The sequence below is a fragment of the Sciurus vulgaris genome (assembly GCF_902686455.1).
Source record: "Sciurus vulgaris genome assembly, chromosome: 8".
NCBI classification, from domain to species: Eukaryota; Metazoa; Chordata; class Mammalia; order Rodentia; family Sciuridae; genus Sciurus; species Sciurus vulgaris.
This window is the reverse complement of record NC_136468.1, coordinates 7,463,556-7,472,634: the sequence shown is the minus strand read 5'-3', so window position 1 is coordinate 7,472,634 and position 9,079 is coordinate 7,463,556.

Here is a 9,079-nt window from a genome sequence, read left to right as displayed (position 1 = left end):
CCAATTAACACATCTTCTTTGTCAGTGCTGGACCCATGTTTGGCGGGGAGTACTAAGGAAAAGCCCTGACAACCGGACTGTAATAGTAGTTGCAAGGAAGGCATCCTGAAGCCTCACCACAAGGTCCTGAATTTAAAAAGGAAAAAAGCCAGCAGGAACTTCAGGACACACCTAAACCTAAACTATCCTGGGCAGGTGGAGACCAGTTGAGGTGCTTGGGCAAGTCAGTCAGCCTTCCAGGGTATGTGCAAGGTGGGAACAGATCATTCTAGAAACATCCCTGAGTCTGATCTCTTTCATCACTAACTAGTTTTGACACTGGACCCCAGTGAAGACCAGTGCCTCTTTTCTCACTGTGGCCTAGCTGATGGTCACTCTGCACGATTATTTGCTTATATCCTCACGACCATCATGTGCTGGCCAGTCCCTTACACACTGCCCTGAGGGCCTACTCCCAGATGACTGGAGAATGGGCTGACTTGTGTTTAAGGAGAGGCGGTGTTAGCTCCATGGTGATGTGGCTTCTGTGGTCCAGTGCATCTTTGATGGACGCGTCCCTGTCTCCTAGAGGACGGGAGCAGTGGGATGGGGTGCTGCCTGGGCTTAGGGGGCCGTCTGTGAGTGCCTCGAAGGAATTCTTCCTCAGGAAGAGGGTCTGATTGAGCTGGTTCTTACTGTCCAATAGGGGCTGCCCTTTTTGAGCACAGGGGAAAGTCAAGACCACCGGAGGGCTGGAGGCCAGAATAGCAGGGTCAGGCTAACTCCTTGTGCTTGGTGAAAAGTGTCAGCAATTTTATGTAGAGAGAATTGCCAAGGATCACTTTCTCTCAAAGAGTTGTGAGTGTGAGAAATTTTAAATTTCATGGGTCTCTTCCAATTCATGTCCCCATCACATACTCTGGCCCTTTGGGCTATGTATTGTCCTTGGACAAGGACCATAACTTGTTCATCTTTATAGTCCCCAATACCAGCCAACTGAATATCACACAACCAATAAGAAAATATATATTGAAATATACATGTATATATTTATTATGCATATATTTATCTTTCTTTTATTAAACAGGGCAGACTTTATAAAGTATCTAAAATTTAAACACTTTTGCAGGATGGGCAGAGAGAGTTTCAGACCAGAGGGTTGTGGTAGAAGTGTAAACTGGGTGAAAACCTAGAAAAAAATGGACTCAGGGAGGTACACCCTTTTAGGAGAAGTAGAGTAGTCAGTATGGCTAAGATTTTGAATGACAAAGAAATAGAGGCTGTGCTAGTCAGATTTCTGTCTCTGTATCAAGCATACCTTAGGTAATTAACTTATAAAGGCTGTGGTCCTGAACTCTTCCAGGCTGAGTTTGACCTGCATCCTGGAGGGAGGAGATGTTGAGTAGAATCCCCAGCCAATGCTTGGTCCCCATGTAGTATGAACATGAAGCAGACCTTTGCTTAATGCGTCTTATGACTGTGGGGTAGCTCATTACTACAGCTAAACCCAGCCTATCCTAGCTGGTACAAAAGATTGGTGAAAGGCACTGAGGCAGATGTCCTTGGGCTCCAGGCAGTATCTGTTGAAGCTTGACTTACAGACTTTATCACCCCAGGGAGAAGGAGGCACCACCTGAAGGCTTGCAGCTGTTAGTGTGGCATTGTGCGGGAGACTCTGGAGTCTCTCCCGCAGAACCCGTGCCAAGCGCCTGCTTGGAATCCCCAAAGTTGCAAAGTTGCAGGGGTGATGGTTTTCAGGACCGTGGCTCTGTGGAGCTACCTCCTCTTCAGTTCTTTTTCTGGGAGCTGGGAGACTCGCGTGCCCCGTGGTTGGGCTGGGGCTCACTGTGGACCAGTGCCTTGGAGACACTACACTGGTGCACTCAAGGACAGAGAAGAGGCAGTGTCTCTCCTCACTCACTCAGAAACTGCTGAATTGTCACACTTTACCATTCCATGCGCACCTTGTGGTCTTCTTTATAAACTGTCCGTGCGTGTTCTAATTTTAAAGATTGTTTTGATTTATTAATCACTGAACAAAGTCGGTGAAAGGGAGCTTTGGGACCCTGCTCCTGCTCCCCCATCCTTGGCCACTCTGGGCCTCTCTCGAGGGGAGTCCCTGCCTCTGTCTGAAGCACAGCTCTGGGCATCTCAGGTGTCACCAAGTTCCCACTGTGGTGACACCACTCTCAGCCTGGAGGTAGGGTTCTCATGTGGCACGATGCCAGGGACAGCCTGGGCACTTGACACGTGGAAGAAGTTGTTGTGCCCTTGAGTCCGCAGTTGCCTTTCATGGTTTCTAGATCCTTCTGTAGCCTCAATTATTCTGATGTGCTGATGTCAAAACCCGCCTACATCAAGGCTGTCTGTGACCGTGACAGGCTTCAAGAATGACCCATCCCATGGCCCCTGTGTCTTCCCTGGGGCCAGGGCTTTGAACCGCAGTGCGAGTGAAGGATTGAACACCCAGGAAGTCCAGGCTCCCTCAGCAGGGCGAAGGCTCTGGTCCTGAACTCTCCCAGGCAGGAGAGGTCACCTCACCTCAGCAGAGATGAGGAGTACGGTCAGAGAATGTGTCAGCGGGCCTTCACGCAAACTCCAAACACGGGAAAACCCAGACTTATATGAGAGCTGCATCAGAGTTTGTTTTTAGATTTACTTTCAAAATTTAATAACTAACGTTACTGAATTTCCCTATAACTAAGTTCTCCACAGCTTTGAAAATAGTGTTCTAGTTTCAAAAATTAGATATTTCACCATGTAATTCAGGAATACTTACTGTGTGGAACATGGCCACCCCAGCAATGGCATTATTCATTATAATAGAGGCAAGCTTATTACTTAGATTCTGACTCATATTTACAAGAGATTTTGAAGTTTTAGAAGGCTGACCCTTGAGTCATCAATTTTTGATGACCTCGTAATGAGTACGATACTGCCTTATAACTTTCACAGTGGGGGAAAGATGTCACATCAAAGGCTAGTCACATGGAATTAGGAATATTTTATAGGGACACCAAGTTCTCTCTAGCTTGGGTAGGGACAAAACCTACTCAGTAGGAATGAGTCAAGCCTATATTGAGTACTTACTGGGTCCTCAGCCTAGTATTGGGAGTGAAGGACATATAATCAAGGTGACCATATTTTCTAAGCAGAAAGTCCATAGTTTTTATGTCACTTATGGGTGCTAAGAGATAATCTGGGAAGTGTGGTGGCTGCAAATCCCTTTCTTCAAATGAAAACCTGAGAAGAGGAATAGAGAAATCAGATTAATGAGAAACTGCTGTGTTCCATGGCTTGCCCTCTTCTCTCTACTGGAGGTCTCAGAAGAATTTCTGCAGAACATGCTCTAAAAACCATTGATTTAGGAATTGGAAAGTCACTGATGGAGTCTGAGCGGGGAATACAAAATTAAATAGGCATTTGGAAATTTAAAGTGGCAGGAAGAGTTCCTTAAGGGGAGGGCAGCAGATGTCACGAGGTAAGCACTAAAGTATTGGAGTTCAAAGCTTCCAGAAGGAGAGTCCTGGTGCACATGCCACCAGGATGCTGGACCAACTTCGTGGGTGCCGATATCCACTTTGCATCATGTAAGTCCCTGACTGATCTGTGATGATCTGCTCCCACCCCAACTGCCTACCAGAAGAAAGACTGAATTCTCTCTGGGAGATGGTGATGTCCGGCAGAGTCTCAAAGTATGTCTATGAATTTTTAAATATTGCACCTGTTATTCAGAAGCAGGCACACGTGCAAAAATATAAATTAGAGTGAAAATCAAGAGAAATACACATAATACACAAAAATTCATAGGAGAGTCAAATAGCAAAGTTATCAGACATGGACTTTAACTGATTTACAAGTTTAAATGTGATTAAATAAATGACGGAATGGATGATTTCAATAGAGAGCTGGATATAAGAAAAAAGAACCAAACTGATTCTATAATATAGAGACTCTAGATGGGTTTCACAGCAGAGTGGGCAGGGGTGAAGCAAGGATTAGTGAACAGGAAGAAAAGCCAGTCAGAAGAAAATGGCTAGATTGTTGCACAGAAGGAAAATAATGGGAAATATAGGACATCTAAAAGAAAATACGGAACAGGGTGGGATGACTCAACATGCGTGTAATCAGAACCTCAGGAGAGGAGAATGAGACAGGGGCAGGAGCAAGAGAGAGTGCGGCCAAGAATCTTTCAAAACTAATGAAGTGAGACAAGTCACACTGCAAGAAGAATTGTAAACTCCAGTTAAAATAAATGAAAACTGTGAGAACGAATAAGTAAACTGAGGTACATCCAAATAATAGAATAGTATTCAGAACTAAAAAGAAATGGGCTATTGAGCCATGAAAAGACATGGAAGAAACCTAAATGGGTATTGCTGAGTGAAAGAAGCCAATTGAGAAGGCTACATACTGTATGACTTCTACAATGTGGCATTCTGGAAAAGGCAAAACTATAGAAATAATAAAAAGATCAGTGATTGCCAGGGTCAGGGAGAGGGAGAACAGGATGTTCAGGACAGTGAAAACACTGTATGATACTGTGTTTAAACCCCCAGAATCTGCAACACCAGGAGGGGGCCTTCACGTGAGCCGTGACCCCGGGGAATGACGATGCCAACAGGTCACGACAAACCTGCCGCCCTGGTGGAGGATGCTCCTGGTCAGGGAGGTTGTGCGTGGCCTTTCTGCTTAACTTTGCTGTGATCCTAACACTGCTCTTAATGCGTGTATTTTTAACACTCCCATGAGGGAAATTCTTCATAGAAATAATAAAAAAACCAAAGAAAAAAGAAAACGTTCTATATAACCAGATAAAAAAGACATATTCATTTCAAAGGAACATAAAATAAGACCTGTTGCTAATTTCTCAACAGAAAATATGGAAATCAAAAGACAAGATTGATCTTTCAAAAGTCCTGAAAGACAGTAACTGACCACGTAGAATTCCACGCCCATTCAGAGCATCCCTGACAAATATTGAAATAAAGGCATTTCCAGATAAGCAAAAATGGTTTGTTAGCAGCACACTCTCACTAATGAAAATAAAATGGAGCCCTTTAAAGACAGCAGAAAAAACCCAGATGGAGATACAAAAAGGAATGAAGAACAAGAAAGTATAGCTGTGAAAATCTAAATTAATTTTGACTTTATAAAGCAATAAAAATAATGTTTTATAAGCTTTATCTGTAGAATCAAAAAATGACAATATTAATAGAAGAGGCAGGATAGATGTCAGTGGACTTAAAATCTTGTAAGATCCTTATGTTGTATGGGAAGTGTTCAGAGGCATCATTTAAGTAAAATTGTTTTATAGAGGTTTAGATCTTTTCTATAAAGCACAAGGTAATGCAATCACTGTCAATGTACAGAAGTTACAGGGATTTTGGTTTAATGAAAGACACTTCTGCAACATGTAAATAAGATTTTAACAAGACATAGTTGGATCACCTAACATTTAAAACACTAAACGAAGAGTAAAAGCATATGTAACTCCCTTAGTTTCCTGGGGATGTTGTAAGGTTACCACAAACCAAGTGACTGAAAACAACAGAAATGTGTTCTCTTCTATTTCAGGAGACCCGAGGACCAGCAGCAAGGTGTTGGCAGAGCCGTACTCCCTGCAAAGGCTGGGGAGCCTCTCTCCTCCCTTCCAGCTCCAGGCATTCTGCAGCTTGTGGCATGATCAAGCTCTGCCTCTGTTGCCACATGGCCTTCTCTCTGTGGCTCTTGTCCTCTGTCTCTTATGAGGACACTCTCCTGTGCATAGAGCTCACTCCAACTCTTAGTTGCATCTGTAAGAGATGCATTTCCAAATCAGGTCACATCCTGAATTCTAGATGAAAATGACCTTGGGGGATACTATTCAATCCACTACAATAACTAACAAGGCAAAAAAGGAGAGAAGAAGGTGCATAAAAGACTTGAGACAAGGAGAAGATAAATAATATATATAAAGGCAAATATTTGGGTAATTAAATGGAAATGGAGAAATTATTTTTAAAAACAAAGATTTTTAAAATTAGAATTAATTAAATAGCTAAACAATGAAATTATAAGGGCTATTAACTTGAAGATTTGTAAAGTAAAAGGACAGGAAAAATATATGCTGTGTCAATCTAATAAAAAAACACCAGGGGCTGGGCCTGTGGTCAGTGGTAGCAGACTTGCCTACACACCTGAGGCCCTGGGTTCGGGCCTCAGCACCCCATAAAATAATAATAATAATAATTAAAAGTTTGTGTGTCCACCTACAACTAAAAATATATACTAAAAAAAAAAAAAAAACACCAGGTGAAATTATACTCATAGCCCATAAATTATGTTAAATAAGAAACATTCTTAGAGATAAGAAGAGACATTTTTGTAAGAATACCATGGTCGGTCTATCAGAAATACACAACAAATTTAAAGTTTTATGCAGCAAATATCACAGCCTCAAAAGGGATAAAGCAAGAATTAAAGAGAACCAAAAGAAAAAAAAAAAAAAAAACGTTTAAATGTATAACCATGGTTGGTGATTTTAACAATTTCTCCCTGTAACTGATAAAACAAGTCAGGGAACATCAACAAGGATGAAGGATTTAAAAAAGCACAATTATGAACACAAAACAGTACTCAACAATTGGAGAATGTACTTTCTTTTAAGTGCACAGAGAACACTTACCACGACTGACTGCAATTTTCAAATCTAATAGAGTATATTCTTGGCCACACTAGAATAAGCTAGAAGTCCATAACAAAAACACGATGAGAAAATTCCCAAATGTGTGAAAATTGGATCATATACTTCCAAATAACTCATAGAAATTAGAAAATTCTTTGAAAGGAATGAAAATGAGATTAGAATAGATGCAAAATTTGCACAGTAAAGTTTAGATGGAAATGTAAATCCTTAAATGCATGTATAAGAAAAGAAGAAAAGCAGAAAAACCAATAAAATAAGTAGCCATTTCAAAAAGAAGAACCAAAGTAAATCCAAAGAATGCAGAAGAAATGAGCTAACAGCTAAGAACAGAAAGCAGGTGTTCCTGGAGAGGGTGAGCAGTCGAAGGTGGTCAGTAAGAAAGACTAGCAAGACTGATAAGCCCCCTGTAAGACCCACCAAGAGGAAAGAAAGAAGGCCCGTGAGTGGAGGGCAGGAAAGGAGAAACGGGGAACCCCCTGACCTGGAGACCCCCGGGAGGTGGCAGGAACACTGGGAGCTACTCGGAGCCGACAATACTTCTGGAGAGTTAGATGCCATATGTCACAGGGATTTTCAAATTCCTTGAGAAAATAACTTATTAAAACTGACCAAGATAAAATATAAAACTGAATACTTTTATATCTGCTAAGTAGATTTATATCTGCTAAGTCGATTTAATGACTAAGTAGAAAAACTAACAAACAAAACTTGAGTCTCAGAAGGCTTCACTGGTGAATTCTTCTGACTACGTCAGGAAGAACTAATACTAATCTTACTCTCAATCTTCCAGAGAATTAGCAAAACAGGAAGTACTCTCCAAAGTGTTTTACGAGCATTTATTTTATATAATATAGATATTTACATTGATAAAGACAAGAAAAGTATAGGCCAATCTCTTTTATGAGTTAGATGAAAATTTCCTAAACAAAATATTAACAGATGACTGGAACAATGTCTAAAAGGATAAAACATCATAACCAATTATATTTATTTTAGGAATTCAAGGTTGGCTTAACATTTGAAAATCAATTTGTCTAATTCATCATATTAATGGAATAAAGGAGAAGAATCATACAATCAACTTTTTAGTTCTTTTTACATACACATGACTGTACAGTATACAATCATCTTAATATATGTAAAATCAGCATTTAAAAATTCAGCATCTATTCATGATAAAAGTCTTAGCATAATATGAACAGAAGGTACAATTTCCTGTGATTGCTCTAACAAATAATAGGCTAAAGTCATGCTAGAAGTTTGAATAGTGGTGCTTTGGGAGAAAGGAGATCAGGACTGAGAGGAGACCAGGGTGGTTTCTGGGTAGTATCTTTCTTCTTTTTGTTTTTAAGTTCACTTTACAAAGTAATTTTCCTAACAATTTATTTCAAAAACCCTCAAGTCTGTAGAAAAATCATAAAAATAGTATAAAGAAAGCCCTCATACTGTACATCTAGATCACCAAGTGTTAATTAACATTTGGCCACATTTGCTCTGTGTGTGTGTTTTCTAAATCATTAGAAAGTTAGTTGAAGACACCCTAGCACCCCAAACTATTTCAACACGTGTCTTCTAAGAACAAAGGCTTTCTCCGACATAAACACCAGGTATTTGGGGAAGTTAATAAATTACATGCTCATCCATTTTATAATGCATAGCCTTTGTTTCTCAATTATCCCCACGATGTCATCTTTTATTCCTAAGGCAGGATCCAATGAAGGCTCATGTATCACATAGAGCTGTTGTGTGTTTTCAGACCTCTTTCATCTAGAATAGTTCTAGAGCCTTCTAATTGCTTTCATGAAGTCAACACTTTTGAAGAGGAGAGTTGTTTTGCAGGAGGTCTCTGCACTGGACGCACCCCAGCAGCGTGGCTGATCTCCCACGCCAACACTGGAGAAAGCCTGTGGAAGGTTCAAACGTGGGCCACGCGTTAGGACGTTGGCTGCTTCTGGGGAGGGGGTTTTCCAGATTGTTTCCTTACTTGTTGAAGTTCTGAATTTTGGCTAATGACTTCAGCGTGACCTGGCCCTCTCAGCACATCACACCAGAAGGCAAGGATGCTGGCTTGATTTAACATAATTTGATTATTCAATTAAAATGGGGTTCGACAGATTTTTCTAAACTTGTTCCCCAACCATTTTTTGCTTAACACACTTAGTGTCCATTAATGATTCTGACCCCAATCATTACAACTACGATTCGGTTAACTGAAATGACAATGATGGTTATAAAACGGTGATTTTATGTTTCTACCATTTTATCTACATTTATTAGTGGACATTTTATATAAATAAGAGCTTTCTTTTTCCCCCACCTTGAACATGAACTAAATTTGTTAACATGGATTCACGGATTCTTTAATTCAACGAGCTGCAACACACGCCTGTCTTTGGATGCTCGGCTGGTGGA